The 17,429-nt window shown below is 34.8% G+C and overlaps 1 long non-coding RNA gene across 1 annotated transcript in view; it reads left to right on the top strand.

Moving 5' to 3' along the window:
- The first annotated feature begins 9,901 nt into the window (after positions 1-9,901).
- Positions 9,902-17,429, top strand: part of LOC130245016 (uncharacterized) — a 78,842-nt gene continuing 71,314 nt past the window's right edge. The window contains exon 1 of the long non-coding RNA XR_008839279.1: positions 9,902-9,980. This is a non-coding gene — a long non-coding RNA (uncharacterized LOC130245016). The remainder of the gene's footprint in view (positions 9,981-17,429) is intronic.

Here is a 17,429-nt window from a genome sequence, read left to right as displayed (position 1 = left end):
TAATGACTTTACTCAGAGTGATGGATGTTGTACCCTTCGATAAGTGACCTTTTCAGAAGAGAATTAGGTTACTCCTCTGCAGTAATGGGAAAAAAGGGAAATGTGACTTTGCCAAAAGATGGACTGACACTATCAAAAAAGGCCTGAAAGCTGTGCCTATCTCTCTTTTCTCTTTTTGTCAGATCCCCGGTGCGAGGGGGAAAGAGGGAACCAAAGCGAATGAAAATGTGTGATTTTTGGCGCTGTCAGTCTTGCGAGATTATCAGGTCTGCGGTTGAGGTCTGCGTTTGCTTGCTGCCGAGTACTTTGTCATGGATTTTCTGTCTTTATCTAAGGGGTGACTGATAAAGTGAGTCCTTTTCTCACACCCCATGATGCATTGCCCCATCACCAATCAGAGCTCTCGGAGAGCGCTGAAACTACTGACAGATAAGGTCACAATGAAAGACGATAGTACTCAATCCGACATGCTACGTTATTGCTGTTACACTAGATAAACATGCATGAATGTGTGCACCGACTGTACTGAATGGGATCCTAAATCAGAGGTAGTTTTTTGTTTTATTTTGCAAACTTTTTGATTGATTGTGTATATTCAGTTTATTTAATTAATAGGGGTATGTACCCTTACTTAACAAACAAACAAATAAATAAAGACCTAAAAAATATATATTTTATTGATTTATTTATTTGACATGAACATCACAATTACACTGGACAACCAAATGCATTTGTTTAAGTGTATTAACACCTGTCCACAGGAGGCTTGACATAAAATGAAAGGGTGAAGTGGAGTGAACCTTACTGAGTATTGTATATTGTGGCTTGGAAATTATTTTACATTTTCATTGACTTCAAATTAAAACTTTAAATTAATAAAATGACCAAACTTTGTAATTTTTATTACTTAAAATTCCATGTGGATTAAAAAAATCAAAAATCAAAGATTTACATTTTTTTTAATCTGCCAGTTCCTCAGATTTTTTTTTCATTTGCCTTAAATTAAAACTAAAATAAAAGAAACGATGAATACCCAAAACAGAGATATTTTCCTTTCTTGAAATCTATGTTAACTGAAAAATCAAACAAAATATAAATTAATGAATAACATATTAATATATTTAAAATAACAATAAAAATCTTGAAAATCTTAACTAAAATGAAATTTAAAAAAAAGAAAAATCTTAATAAAAACTAATTAAAATTATACATTAAATGCCCAAAATAAAACTCGGTAATTTGTATTACTTAAAATTCTATGTGAATTAAAAAATAAATAAAAGATTTACTTTTTTCAATCTGCTAGTTCCTCAGATTTTTTTTCATTTGCCTTAAATTAAAACTAAAATAATAAATAAATAAATATACCCCAAAACAGAAATATTTTCCTTTCTTTAAATCCATGATTGGTTCACAGATGGTTCATCATGTGAATAAAAAAAAACCTAAGATTTAATTTTTTTTAAATCCGCTAATTCCTCAGAATTAATTTTATTTGCCTAAAATTAAAAATAAAATAAAATAAAAAAATAAATATACCCAAAACAAAAATACTTTTTCTTTCTTAAAAACTATGTTAACTGGAAATAAAACTTAATATAAATTAATGAATGATACATAATATATATTTAATAGAACAATAACAACAAGCACCTAAAAATAAGTAAACTAAAACTAAAATAAAAAAGAACAATCTCAAATAAAAACTAATTAAAATTATACATTGAATGCCCAAAATAAAACTTGGTATTGTTTTAATCTGCCAGTTCCTCCGAATTTGTTTCATTTGCCTAAAATTGTAAAAATAAATAAAAATAAAAACCAAAAAATAAATATTTTTCTTTCTTAAAATCTGTTAACGGAAAAATAAAACAAAATGTAAATGAATGAATAATGTTTATATTATATAATATAAATCAAAACAGAAAATGTTCAAATAAAAACTCATTAAAATTACTAAGTTGAATAAAATCATCAAAAACACAAAGTGCCACAAAATTCAAATTCAAAATTCAATTCAAAATATGCAATACAAGTTTCTATGTGTCATAAAACAGATATACATAATAATTAAAATATAACTACTGTTCTGCTCTTATTTTAGTACCACATAAGTATGTTTACCATATGAAATTGCATTTCTGAAAGAATTGGATGAATTGTTAAATTTCTGCTTTTGGTGCTTTTACAAAAATCCCACTGTTTTTAAAAGTGGAACAATGTGAGGATGAGAAAACACAAGCTAAATTTTCATTTTTAGATTAATTAAAACATTAAATAGGGGTAGCTCATTTTTGGTTTCTGGTGATGAATATTTCATGATGACTAATATCTGCTTTCAAATGTTTAAGTAAATATGTGAATTTAATTGCACTCATATGTGCTAATTGCTGATCAAGGCACAGTTAATGAAGAGCTTAATGTTCCTTCGATATGCTAATTATAGTGCTCATGTATCAAAGGACTGTCGGGCTGACAAGTGACCTTCATTCACACAGATCAAGAGATAGGACCTTTCCAAGAGACACAAACAAAAAAAGCAAACCTCCAAAACCACTGGCTGGAAAAGGTAATGTAAGTCTTGTTGTTTTAGGCGTGTGCAGTGACTTGTACTGTGACTGCACTGTATAAAGTCTCGCTTTAGCACGCTTTGCCTGATGGGTTTTCTGGCTTTCCTGAATCCATGCGGTAAATAAGAATCAAATATTGCTTCCATAAAAATATTGCTGTCTATATTTTAGACAATAATTCAACTTGCTGGACCTACTGGACTTTCTTTTCTTAATGACTTTTGTGTTTTTAGAATGATTCTTACTTCTTTACACAGTACTTTATCATAGTCCCCTATTGTGATGTTTTTCTAGTTTTTAGTTTAGTTTTGGAGGTCTCCTACTATAGGTTTACAAATGTCAAAGAGCTTATTCTGGGGAAATAAGTATTCAACGTGTCACCATTTTCTCAGTAAACATGTTTGTAAATGTTCTGTTGTCATTTTCACCAGATGTTTGTTACAACCAAACAAATCCATATATGGAAAGACAAACAATATTATTAGTTTAAAAATGAAGTTATGTGAAATAAAATGCAATGACACAGGAAACAAGTATCAAACACATGAAGAAAGGGAGGTGTACAAAGGCAGTGAAAGCCGAGACAGCAGCTGAAATCTCTCAGTAGTTCTTCAGCAATCCTCTGCCCTTCGTCATTGTAAATTCATATTAGCTGCTTCAGTCAAATATCTACATTATCAGGATGATGAAGATGAAACCAGAGAGGACATTTCAGCAAGATAATAATCCAAGACACAGCCAAGGAAACTCTCAAATGCTTTCAAAGAAAAAAAAAAGATCAGATTTGACAGACAAGACCCACAGAACCATCAAGATTTTTACACTTTGTTGAAGTCTGTGAAAAAAAATCACACCTGAGCAATTCATGTGACTTCATTCTCCATATGACTCAGCCAGATAATTAAAAAATTACTCTTACGTAAACATGTACAATTAATTAAAACTACAAATGATCACAAAATATTTTTTACACTTACATTAGGTAGTAGTTCAGGCAATTAAAAAAAAGAATATTGAATAAAAACTACAATGAAACACATATACACTCTTAGATGAGGTTATTTTTTTTAACTATTATTTAATTAAATTCATCTTTATGTACAGTATATATTGATTTTTACAATGCAGGTTGTGCCTAAGATGAAGAGAACAAAAAGTCATACCAATATTTCAGATTGTGGAGCATTTCAGCAAATCCGGCAGGCATGAAAGTATAGTAGAATGCTGGTGTAGTTCTAGTTAAATTCAAGCTGATTCAGTTCAGTTTAGTATAAATGTTGAAGCTCTGTTCAATGTGTTAAAACAAAGTCAGTGTTGATGGCTGATCCACTGAAGAGCAGCTTCATCGTAGTGCAGGTAATACCTTTAAGGTATAATATAGACTTTTTAGGTATTAATATATATTGTTTAATAATAAAAGCAAGAAGACCCGGAGCAAGAAGTGTTTGGCACGATTTATTGCTATTTTCAGACTAGTGCAACCCTAATTTTCACGTTTTACACCACGTTGTTTAAATAACAAATTCATTTGTGCTACTTTGTGGAGTCATGGGTGTTCCTGTCTATAAAGGAGGTGTCTTAAGGTGCATTGTTGGCGCATTGATATTTTGAGAACTGATTTGTTATTTAAACAATGTGGCACAAATCGTGAAAATTAGGGATGTGCTGGTCTGAAAATAGCAACAAATCACACCATACACATCTTGCGCCGGGTGAATGATAGGGCTCTTATATTTTGTGCTTAGATTGTAAAAATAGAGCCGAATAACCTCTTTTGTAATGCACTTTGGTCTTTTGTTTTGTTAACATTAGGATGTATTTTGTTGATCTGATCATCTGAAACCTTATTACAAGTTTCAGAGAGTTTGAGAGGCAGTTAAACATTTAATTGATGTGAAGGTAAAAAAAATACTTTTAAAAAAGCACAATGTTCTCTTATACCAATCCTGATTCAAACACAAACCCACAACATTTGGTGTAGCTTTGTGAATATGACTGCAGAAATTAATGCTTCTTCTCAACATATATTTTTCCTTCTTTGCCATTTTCTTGTCATTTCTATGTAAGCTGCACAATATTCCGCAAGATCAGATAAAGCGTGCCTCCCCATAGACTCTCCCCTCACAAAAAAACTGACTAATAAACAGAGTAAAAACCAAAAGTAAAATGGGGATGATAAATGAGAACCAAAATGCATCTTAACTTAACAAACACTTAAAAATATAGAGTAATATCTGACAAATCATAATGGGGCACCTCAATTCCTGAGTCATTTCAGTAAAACAACTAAGTGTCAAGAGTATGTTCATCTGTGTTAAACCTGAACCCCAGCCAGCATTGCGAAGATATAAATGACCTGCGTGCTACAATATCAAACATGAAACGGCCTAGTCAGGTGGAATAACAGCTGCTATGTGAATGTTAGTAGTTTGATTCAAAAGCCCCCCATGGTGCAGCGATGGCAGGTTGTCCAAGCATAGGAGTCAGGATCCCAGCCAAACCTCTAATTGCACAGCTCTTCTGGCTTTGTGGGCTATTGTTGTTGATGTACTAAAAATGTACTGACCCCCTTGACTCTGGCCTTTACACTGAGAAAGGAAGGACACGTGATATTTGAAGAAATTAACCAGTAAAAGAACAATGAAACTGGAGGAAAAAAGCCAGTTCTTTTAACATCACCATGTCTCAGCCTGTAATGAAAGTGTGGTAATTGCGCAATTACCACCTTGGCATTTTAAATCTATGCTTAATTGTTCCCATAGTTGTACATGTGTTGCCATTAGCATTTGCAGTCTGTGCCCTCGTGCATTCATTCTAACTTTACCTCACATTTCTAGAGATTCACTCACTCCTTGTCTTTGATTCATTTAAAAAAAAAACAAGACTTTTCATTTAAGATAAGTTAGGGGAAAGACTATATAAGAGTTTGGAAGGTTTAAAAGTTCTTAATTTCTTTAGTTACAAGACATTACATTTGCCTGTGATCCTTTAAACCTGATTTGAAAATCTTTAAAATTACTTAATAAAATGAGCACATTGTCAACAAATTCAGTTAATTATAATATATGAATATAGAAATCAATAAACGATCTGTCACAGGACTGAGAAAAACACTGTGACTGTGATATACACTGCACCCATACACTAACATGCATACACTTTCAAACGTGGTCAGATTGCCGGCAAATAAATATGTATACACAGATCTCTGTAGTGCTTTCATTGTATTGTGCATGTGTGTTTGTTTATTGTTCGCAATGTAATTGTTTGTCTGCTGTCTAAGGTTATCACTGTGTTTATGTACCATTTAAATTCAAAACCAATTCAAACAATATCCCATATCATCTTTCCATACACACTGAAATAACCACAGACACATGTTCCTTTAAACATCATTTATTTAAAAAACTAACCATAGAAAGATTACATACTGTACACTCACCGGTATCCACTGCTCAGAACCAAACTTGTTCAGATTGCAACCTAGGACAGTTATACAGTATTTCCCCACCCTACATTCAAAGGAGGCATTTTGGGGAGACATCACAGGGTTACGATCTTATGGCCCTTGATAAAACCCATTGTTCTGTTTTTCTTTTTTAATATTCGTTTTGGTTGTTTATTGAGTTGAATTTTGAGTTTTGTTTGCATACTTATTTACTTTAATTAATTTATATTTTGTTTAATGTCTTTTATTTGTATATTTGTCTACATGTTACCACACCACAAACTCAAAAATTGTATAATCCATGGGTGGGGCCAATGATATAAAATGGCCCCCAAACCTTCACTCCTTGTGGGTAGTTGTAGGAGTAGTGTGCATTGTGTGAAGAGATTGCGTTATTGATCGATTTTGTTCAGATCTTTTTTGATTTAGCTGAACAAACCGGTAAATATTGTATTGTTTATTTTTCTTTATTGTTATTTTGTCACCTTTTTATGTTTTTGCGGGATTTGTTTCACTTTATGCCTAACAAAACACTCTTCACCTTCATCAGTGGCTTCTGTTTCACTTTTGCCTCCCATCTGCCAGTCCAAGCCTAACAGATAATAGTGCTAAAATATGCATATTAATGCACTTAAATGTATGCTTATATGTTGAAATCATCTTTCTTGGTAATTCACTTAAACGCAAAAAGGTATGTCTAAAATTAACAAAACAGCTGGAAACATTATCATTATATCATTTAAAAAAAAGAGACCTGTCTTGATTGTAATATCTTTCATAGCTTTAATAACTATGTGTATTTATAAATGTGTGTGACCCTGTATCACAAAACCAGGCTTATTTTGAAAGGGTATATTTTTAACAGTAGAAAAAATACATTATGTGAGGCAAAATTGCCTTTTTTTTTGTTTATAAATCATTATATTATTAATTAAAGATCATGTTTCATGAGAACATTTAGTCAATTTCCTACCTTAAATAAATTAAAGCTCAATTTTTGATTAGTAATGTGCATTGCAAATACCTTAATTTGGACAACTTTAGGTGAAGTTTACATATAAACTAATTTCAAGACGATCACATGCTTATGACTGACCACGGCATTAGCAATCACATGATACACCAAGCAGATGAATTCAAATACGTATAAACAGCCAGATTTCATTACCTTAACTATCTTCGTCTTGAAGATTCCCCCATCCATCCTGACTCCCTTTTTTTTTTACTAACATAATTCAGAGTGTCACGGTGGCTCAGTGGTTAGCACTGTTGCCTCACAGCAAGAAGGTTGCTGGTTCGATTCCCAGCTGGGCCAGTCGGCATTTCTGTTTGGAGTTTACATGTTCTCCCCATGCTCTATAGGTTGCCTCCCGGTACTCAGGTTTCCTCCACAGTCCAAAGACATGCAGTATAGGTGAATTGAATAAACTAAATTGGTCATAGTATATTAGTGTGAGAGCATTTGGGTGATTCTTAGTATTGGATTACAGATTGAAAGGGCATCTGTTGCGTAAAACATATGCTAGAATAGTTAGCAATTCATTCCGCTGTGGCAACCCCTGATAAACAAGGAATAAGCTGAAGGAAAATTAATCAATGAATGAATTCAGAGGAGCTCTTGAGACTTACCTGAGCTCACACCCCCCTCACACCCGATGAAGCGAAAGGAGGCCCCGGGTTCGAAGATCTCCCAAGCTCAGGGCTCTCTCCCTGCATGCCAAACTAGCTCATACTTACCAATCATCAGCTACGTGGGAACTTTGAAAGTTCATTTTCACAGTATTTTGATTTGTTTTAACCCTCAGTTTACAGATTTCCACATAGTTCCCAGCAAGCACTTTTTTGTTTTTAAAAGATGCCTAATAGATATCTAATAGATGTCTAAACATAGTCGACTTGACTAAAATAAGGCTAAATTTGGGCTGTCAGTGAAAATCTAAAAGACGTCTAAGAATAGGCCAAAACTAGACTAGTCATCAAATAATCAGAAATGAATGACTATACAATGACTAAAGTCTGTCTAATCTGTCTATTTGACAGATTATTGTTTTGGGCTATTCTTAGTTATCTAATAGATTTTCACTGACAGCCCAAGTTTAGGCTTTTAGCCGAGCTGTCTATGTTTAGATGTCTATTAGACCTCTAATAAATATAAAATTGATTGCTGGGTTGTATCTTTGCTAAATATTGTCCTGTCTTAACAAAGTATAAAAATCTCAAAAAACATACTTTTAAAAAGACTTTTTTTTTGTCGAAAATATGTTTGTAAACATATTTATATAATTTTTGTTTATGATAGGTTGATGTTTGTTGACTGTGAATGTGATTTGAATTTAGTAAACTTAATGTAATCCCAGGATGTCACCAGTATTCTGAAATACTCGGACAAGCCTGTAAGGCACCAATATCCATGACACCTTCAAAGTCACTTAAATCACTGATTACTAGATATTTGCCGTAAAGAGCAGCAAGCTCAAGTTGAACAGCTACACATATGCAGCCAAAAATGCTGCAACCCACACAAACACCACTTCAAGTAACTCCTGCACTGGTGGCCTGCTCTGGCCTGTCTCACATTATTGATCTCCTCTAAATAAAATGAGGGAGTAAGTTTTGGAGGTCTTCCAAACATCCATTCACAAGGCATTCTCTGTGAGACTCCAGCAACATGCATCATCTCCTCTGCCACACACTTTCAGTCCGTCAGCACTAGCTGGCCAGTACAATTGGCCTGATTGACACACACTGCATGGAGCTTTAATCTTGAAGGCCGGCAGGGTCAGGGCCGGTGGCATCTCTGTCTCTGTGATCTGCTCTACTCAAATGCTTTAACCTGTCCTGATGGACAGCAAGGGCGCAAAGAGAGAGCACTCACTCGTCTTCAGCCCTGGGTTTACCTGGAGTTTATTAGTCTGTGTCTGCAGGAAGTTGTGAGATTGCTGTGTGCTAGCATACCGGGCTTTATAATGGATAAAGTTGTTTCAAATGTAGTAGAAGTCAAAAGTTTTAAAGTTTTTTTTTACGTGTCAAAAAGATGTAGTATTTACTTCATGATAAGTACAGTTAAACAGTAATAGTGTAATATTTTCTAATCATTTGATATTTGAACAGTTTTCTGCATGTTAGAAAAGTGTACTACTGTTAAACTTATATATAAATTTTGTGGCAAAGTCTTCATTATAGTCCTGTCACATGATCCTACAGAAGTGTCTGTATTTATGTATATAGTAATACTTTGACAAATAGAAACTTCAGAAGAGCGGTGTTAATGTGAGGTTTATGTTTTTACTGTTTCATTTAGCAGTTCGTTGCGCTGTGGTGAACACTGATAAATAAGGGACTAAGCCAAAGGAAAATAAATGAATGAATGAATGAATTAATGAATGAATGAATGAATAATTGAATGTTTTTTTCTTAATACGTTCATTCATTAATTTTTCTTCGGCTTAGTCCCTTATTTATTCCTCTGAGGTCGCTACAGCAGAATGAACCGCCAACTATTCCAGCATATGTTTTAAGAAGCAGATGCCCTTCCAGCTGCATCCCAGTGCTGGTATAAAACCCTGGTGAACAAAAGGCCAATCAGAACACAAAACAGACTGTTTCATTACCTACAAAGTATCCTCATCATTTGCATGTACTTTGTGTCGTTAATCCAGACCTTATAGGGAGCTATGTCATCAGGAGAACACAGACTGATATGTAGCTTTGGGATAATTAATTTGCACACCTCAGGATAAGTTCGATAATGCACTGTGCTTGCAAGTGAGACCACAAGGATAATTTTCCTCCATTAGTTATTTTTGAGTTCATATTTAACTTATGTATGTGGGACTTTTATTTTGAAAACGGAATACTCGGTTTGTTTACTGTCACAAGACATGTTCAAAGTCGCGTCAGGACGCAAAATGCAGTCTTCACAGTTTATACCTTTATTCAGCTCCACTCCGAAGAAGCATAAGGTATGTTTAATTGTGTCTTTTGTTCATTTATCATGTTTATTTGGAAATCTGATGCGTATATTTAAAAAAAAAAAAAACATTGTTGAATCGTGTTGGATCATTCAGCTCAACTGTCATCTGTTCATTCAGAGGTTGATAGCAATTCCTGGCTGTGTTTTATTTGACATTATAGCTTATCTCTATGGGTTTATTTTGTCAAGTTTAATAATAATTTACCCTTTACGCTATCCACAACAGATCACGTGAGCAAAATAGGTTAATATAACTCCGATGGATTTAAATTAGAGAGCATATGCTTACATCATGCTGTGTGTGTGTGCGTGCGCGTACGTGCGTGCGTGCGTGCGTGCGCGGAGCTCATTAATATCCACAACCATTCAAAATATGGTCAATTATGGACCTTCTGATTGTACAGTTTTTTTTATTTTTTTTTATGGAGTAATAAATGAGCAAAAAAAACATATTTGGAGAATTTGTTTAACTTATCTTAGTCATATACCTACTATGTATATATCAGAAAATAATTTAACTTGCTAAACCAGTGCAGTATATGGCATTTTTCAACCACTTTACCAAAATAAAGGACTACAATTACACCCCACAAAGTACAAGTATTGCATGAACAAACACCACTCACATCCTCAGAAATATTAAACATATAGTTGTTTATAGCTTGCTGAATTTGTCTTGTGTAGGTGGTCCAAACTTGAGTTGTTTGAATCTTTCATGCTGCCTCTACCAGTCTATTCCAGAATGTAGTGTCAAAATAATGTTGAGAGATTTCAATACACTCTGTGGGATGAAATGCTGATTCTCTCCAGGGATTTAACCTTGTAATTTTCTTGTTCTCCAACACCCCACAGGCACCTATATTTAGACAGATCATTAATTCGCACTTAGATCATTTCCTCTAAGCCACGCTGGACAAAATATTCGCTAATATTTCAATAATACTTCCACTCAAATCCAATACACCATAATACACGAAATAAAAAATTATGACAGCTTCCTCGTATAGGCCTGAAAGCACCACAAGCATTTTGCTTGAATTTGCAAGAATAAAAAAGGGCAAAAGAGGGTTATCACACTCAAACCTGCACCGAGACACCTTCATTGATTCCTGTTTAAACACCTCTCTAAAGAATCATTACAATTCTGCCCAACTGAGTCTTTTTCAGAGAACTCAATCCAAAGTGAATTAAGCTGCGTTGTGAGTACCTGAACCACATTCAGATCAACTGCAATCATGCGAACGTTCGCAGAATCTCAAAAGAGCCTCCATCAAATCTGTCCCCGAGATATGAAATTAGTAACAAAGCCCTGTGGTTTGTGATTGATCGCTCTTATCTACTGTGTTAGAGTGAGTATAAATTGATCTTGTCATTTTGTGGTAAATATCCCGAAGAAGGAGATTCTTAGTGGCTCTGTACGGTCATCGATCTGACCTCTCAAATCAGTTCATCTATCTCATGTTTAAATTATGCCACAACTGAGAGGAAATGGACAATCTTTGCTGAGTAGACCTCTGTCTGATTTTCGCAATCTAATTACCAGCATGCACCTGAAAAAAACTGTCCTGCCACCTCAGATTTTAATAACCGAGAGCTGCACAGGCATTAAACTGCCTTGATTAAAATCTCTTCATTTTAAGAATTGTTGGGAGTAAAAATCAGCCTGTCAAGATTTATAATGAGTTTGCTTTTCTCTCCATTGACTTATTTACTGACTTTGAGAAAGGGAAAGTATGTGACAAAGGTTAGTAATTCGGTTGCATATGCTTCTGGGCTGGTATATAGACTTGTCAGTGTAGCTGTAGATCAAACTGAAGTAAGTTATGGTTTGATGCTTTTAGGAATTAAAAGTACGCATTTGGCACTACACGCATAGTGTGTGGTGTGTTGTGAATGTGTATGTGCGTCTCTTGACTTCTCTTGACAACATTTTAAACTTTTCAGACTCAAATAAATTTAAGTTGCTGAAAGAGCCTCATTTCCGTAAAGGCGACATGGTTGTCTCTGAAAGTGTCAATCCTGAGGGCATTGCCCGGCCCCTGGGCTCCTTCTCAAATCTCCACACCCCCAGCCAATTCTTCAGCTCTCCTTTCCCTTCCACTCTGAGATGTCAGGAAGATTTCAGACCTCTAATACAGATCCTGGATTCATTTACAGAGTACCACCATCTAAAGAAATCTCCAGAAATAACACATATCTCATAGGGCTCTATTAGTTCATTGAGAAGACAAGATGGCTTCCAAAGGGAGGCACACAGAGCTGGATATGTCCATTCCTCTGGGGTTTGCCGGGACAATCTGGGTGAATCATTTCACTTAGAGAAGTTGAGGCCATGTTTCGAATTACAGGCGGATTCCCTAATAGAAATGTTCATAATCTTATGAGTGAACTGGTTGACTTTAAATTATGTGCTGCTTAATGGATGGATGGATAGATACTGCTAGTATCCCCATCTAAAATATTTCTCATTTACTCTTTTATTAAATATTTCTGAGACATTAAATAGCCCTACTCCTGGTGATTTCATCATGTTTAAACTTTCATCTTTTTTGTTTTGGGAAGAATAGATCCATGTCTGATAATTTGGCCAGTTTATTAATTTCTTTTAATTCTGCCAATGAAAATGTCTGGGGTTTTGAGGAAAAAACGTATAATGTAGGGTATATTAATTGGGAAACTGCAACATTCAGTATGACCACCACAGCGAAGAACTACTACAGTATGTGCCTGTACTAGTTTTGACTGGAGAAATGCATCCCATTACATATTGTGCCCTTCCTTTGTTTTCCTGCAGTCTTTGCTCTGGGTTCTGGCTCTTTTCTCGCAGTTTTTAAAGCTGCATCCTCTGACTACTATTGAAAAAGCTATAAACATATTGGAGTTGTTGAATACTTGCCAACCGGTGTGCATGTGCAATAGCAGTAGCAAACTGGAAATAACACATAATAAATGTATTTGGAGCTTAAGCAAACAAAAGCAATGAGAACAGTTACTTCATATTTTGTTGTTGATTTGAATTGGTTTGATTTAAGTTTAGCAAGCAGTTTTGAAGGATTTCAGGATTTCTCCCATTCGTTTAGATATGACTAGGGCCAGACAGAATCTGTAGACATTTTTTGCTATTTCTGTTGAGAATTTTGTAAAAAAAAATCTGCAGATTTATGCTAAATAACTTTAGGTGTATCATAACTAAAAACTATTTAGTTACTAATAAAAATAAAAAAATTTTTAACTTTTATTTAAAGTTTAAAATGCAAATCCAATTCGATCTACTTATTTGGTGAACAAAGCAAGTCTCTCATATAATATGTCTACTAAAAGACAGAAAATGCTACTTTACAAACTGTGTTTTAAATAAAACATATCAACGCTTTAATATTACTATTTTTATATTACAATAATATTAGTGAAATTAATTTGAAAACTGAATAAATATAAATTTACACACTTTTACACAAGTAAATACATAGACTTAATGATGGGCTAAAAATCTGTGGAAGTCTGCAGATTTCTTTGCTCGCAGATTCAGTGTGGGCCCAGATATAACTAAGTGAACAGACCTTCCTTAAAAGGGACTTTACTATATTACATTTCTTTACATTTTACTTTACCTGTTGCTGTATGTTTGAAAGATTTATCAAAAAAATGTGTTTTTACTTTTGTAAAATTACTTTAATCTTAATAATTCTACCAATCATATCCAGCAAAGTCCCAGATTAAACATGCAACGTCTAGATTGAATGCCATGGTCTTCCACTGAACAATCTTTCAACTTTATTTGCTCAAACTGGACTGTGATGTGCATTTAGAATTTTCAAGATTTATCCTGACAAGAAACCTGTAAAAACATCAATCGAATAATCAACGAATGACAATGAATTAAAAACAATAAATCAATAAAAAATCCTTACTCTAGCTCTTATTTCTCTGAGCACTAACAGTTCCCTTAATTAAGAAGCACTTCTTGTTTATATTAGCCCCTTTTACACAGTGATACCAGTAAATATCCAGAAAATTACCGGAACGACTTTACCTGTAAATTCAAAAAAGAGCTGATCACACAGGCAAGGACGTTCTGGATTTTTTCCGGAAAAGACCATTCACGCATCCATTCCAAAATACCTGTCAATTCTGACATCATTCACCAGAAATGAGCTCTAAACGGCTGCGCTTGTATTTGTAAACATAAAAGGGGTCCAGCATTTGTTAATGATTTCACTTTTATTTAAAGCTTTAGCATTCATGCAGCTGCTCTTTGTCCCAGAGACATACAAAGGCAGAAGCGCGAACTGCAGCTAAACATTTAAACATTTCACTGCATTACAATTTCTCTGAATGGATAAGTATTGTGAACAATTTCAATGAAAACATATGGAGAAACACTTTTGAGTGTCGAGATGTAGGCTACATAATATGTGTGTGTGTGCTGGTCCTCACTGGAGCACTTCACCCGCAAACGCGTCAAGTAACTGAAGCAGAGCTTGACGGTAACAAACAGCGGTTTCAAGAGTTCACCCTTAGCTGATGATTGATTATAAAGCTTGTTTGGCATGCTGTCCCTGGAGAGTGCCCTGAGCTCAAAAGATCTTCGAGCCCGGGGCTCCCTCCCGTTTCCAAGGCGAGAAGGGAGTTTGAGCTCAGGTAGATCTCGAGAACTCCCCTGCTGTAGTAGCTAATTAACAGATAGTGATTGCACGTAAGAGATAACTACTTACTATGAGCACGTCTATGGTGCCAATTTGGATTAGTCAATTAACTTAAGTTGCATGTTTTTGGACGGTGGGAGGAACCTGGGGGAAACCCACGTGAGCATGGGGAGAACGTGTAAACTTCGCACAGAAACGTCAGCTGGCTTGGTAAGGACTAGAACCAGTGACATTCTTGTTGTGAGGCAACAGTGCTAACCACTGGGCCACCATGCCACCCATCTAGGAAAGGAGTAGGGGTGGAAGGGGGGATTCTTCAAAATGTAGATGGTTGTTATATGGAACTTAGGGTATTTATAGTGGCTTAGGAATCGTCTGATTGTGAATCATAAATTGAATAATGCAGGACCGGCTGCAAGCAATCATAAGCACGTGATCCTCTCGAAATTAGTTTATAAATAAACTTTACTTATCATGAGCATTTTATCGATATTTTTTTCCACAGTTGATATTAAGAAGGAACATAGAAACGTTATCTGACTAATAACTATCAGCTAAATGTGTCTGGAAAAGTATTCAAAGGCTTTTATTTTCAGAAACAGCACAGATTTAAATGTGTCTGAATGTTCTGATTGGCTGGAGTAGACATCTCAAGTCAGCATGTTCTAAGTGTGAACGAGCTCTTCCTGGCAATTTTCCTTCTGCGTTTACACAGCGCAGCATTTCGGCAAATTACCGGAACTTCTCTTTCCATGAAAATTGCCAAAACGAATTTACCGGTATTTTCAAAAAGGGCCTGCTCACAAATACAGAACTTTCTGGAAAATTGCCGGTAATTGTCTGGAAAGGTCTGTATGTGTGAAAGGGGCTATCGCTTCTTCAAATTGAATTGCTGAATGCCTCATTTGTAAGTTGCTTTAGACAAAAGTGTCTGCTATATGACTAAATGTGAATGTACAATACCATAATTAAAGTAGTTTGATCAGCATTAATGTATTTTATATATATTTTTTATTTTTAGCTGAGTGTGCTTGAACTTTAGCTGGTTTGGGCCAGACACTGCATATGTTCATAAAATACGTTTTCTGTCTGTAAATTTTCATTTTGATTCAGCCGTCCTGTCTTTTGACATGATAATATGCTTTAACTCTGCAGTACAAATTATAAAGAATAATTACAAGACAATCACCCCATTTAATCACACTGGACAATTTTAATTTGCTATGCTGCCGACTGACAGTATGAAGTGTGCTATTTAATTAACTCATTGTTTTGTTCAAGGTGGAACATGCAAATTCTTTCATTTGGTACACAGCGTCAGGCTATGCATGCCTCTTCAAGCACTGATTGACAATTCTAAGCTTTACACGATAAATATACACCTCAATTATTATTATTACATTTAAAAGTGTTTACAATCATCCTCTCTCTCTGGAGATCTTAACATGATGACCTAGATCATCCCTGCATGTGTGTACTTGTCTCAAGTTGTAATGAGTAATTTCTGAAGTGCTAAATACAGCTGAATGCATTAGGGAAACCATTGGTGGCTTTTGATTAACTGCTTAGGAAACTTTATGAGTGAGATGTTTGTGAAATACTTTTGGGTCTGGAGTGTCAATCTATTAATAGTGCAAACTCTTGGTATTTGTTCCCTCAACAAAGTCTGGCTAGTATCTGATCATCCTGTTCCTAAAAAGCAGAGGACAAAATATAGGTGCCTTTCCACTGCATGGTACGCTATAATTCAGTTTGGTACTTTTGGGGGCTTTTCCACTGCGTTGCATACTTATTACCTGGTACTTTTTGTAGTACCACCTTATTTGAGGTTCCAAGCAAGTCATACCATTACCAAACTATGACATTTAGATGCTTCTGCTCACTGATTGGCCCAAGAGAATCACCAATACCAGTCAGCGGTTTTGTGACACAAGAAACACAAGATAGTCAGCAGGATCCACTGCTGTATTGTTGGTTCACATGATTAAACAATTTTTTACCACAGTAGGACAAAAACCTAAAAAAAGAAGCATAATGTTCAATAGAAGAGGTCCAGATGTTCCTCCTGTTAATAGCCAAGGTTGGGATAGATGGAATTACATAGAATAAAACAGCTTTGCAGGAGAGGCAGGCAGTAGAGGTGGCACAAATATAGTGATTACCAAAAAATTGTAGAAATTGTGTAAACTTTTTTTTTGTCTTAAAGTTTTAGGTCACTTTTATTCTTATTCTTATGTCTATTTCTCACTGTACGTTTGTCATTCACACAACTTTGTGAAACTTTTGAAACTATAAATCCCTGTTTGTTAAAAATCATTTAAAAAAAAGTTTTTAAAAAAATGTAAATTATTCTTGCATTAAACACAGTATACTATCTATATATATATATATATATATATATATATATATATATATATATATATATATATATATATATATATATATATATATATATATATACATATATACACTCACCTTTACTAGTACTCTTTACTAGTACCGGATTGGACCCTCTTTTGGCTTCAAAATTGCCTTAATCCTTCGTGGCATATAGATTCAACAAGGTACTGGAAATATTCCTCAGATATTTTGGTCTATATTGACATAAAAGCATCATGCAGTTGCTGCAGATTTGTCGGCTACACAATTATGATGCGAATCTCCCGTTCCACCGTATGCCAAAGGTGCTCTATTGGAATGAGATCTGGTGGCTGTAGAGGCCATTTGAGTACAGTGAACTCATTGTCATGTTCAGGAAACCAGTCTTAGATGATTTGCACTTTATGACATGG

This window comes from Danio aesculapii, chromosome 17, assembly GCF_903798145.1.
Source record: "Danio aesculapii chromosome 17, fDanAes4.1, whole genome shotgun sequence".
NCBI lineage: Eukaryota > Metazoa > Chordata > Actinopteri > Cypriniformes > Danionidae > Danio > Danio aesculapii.
The sequence above is the reverse complement of the archived record's forward strand: the minus strand, read 5'-3'. Positions and strand labels throughout refer to the sequence as shown.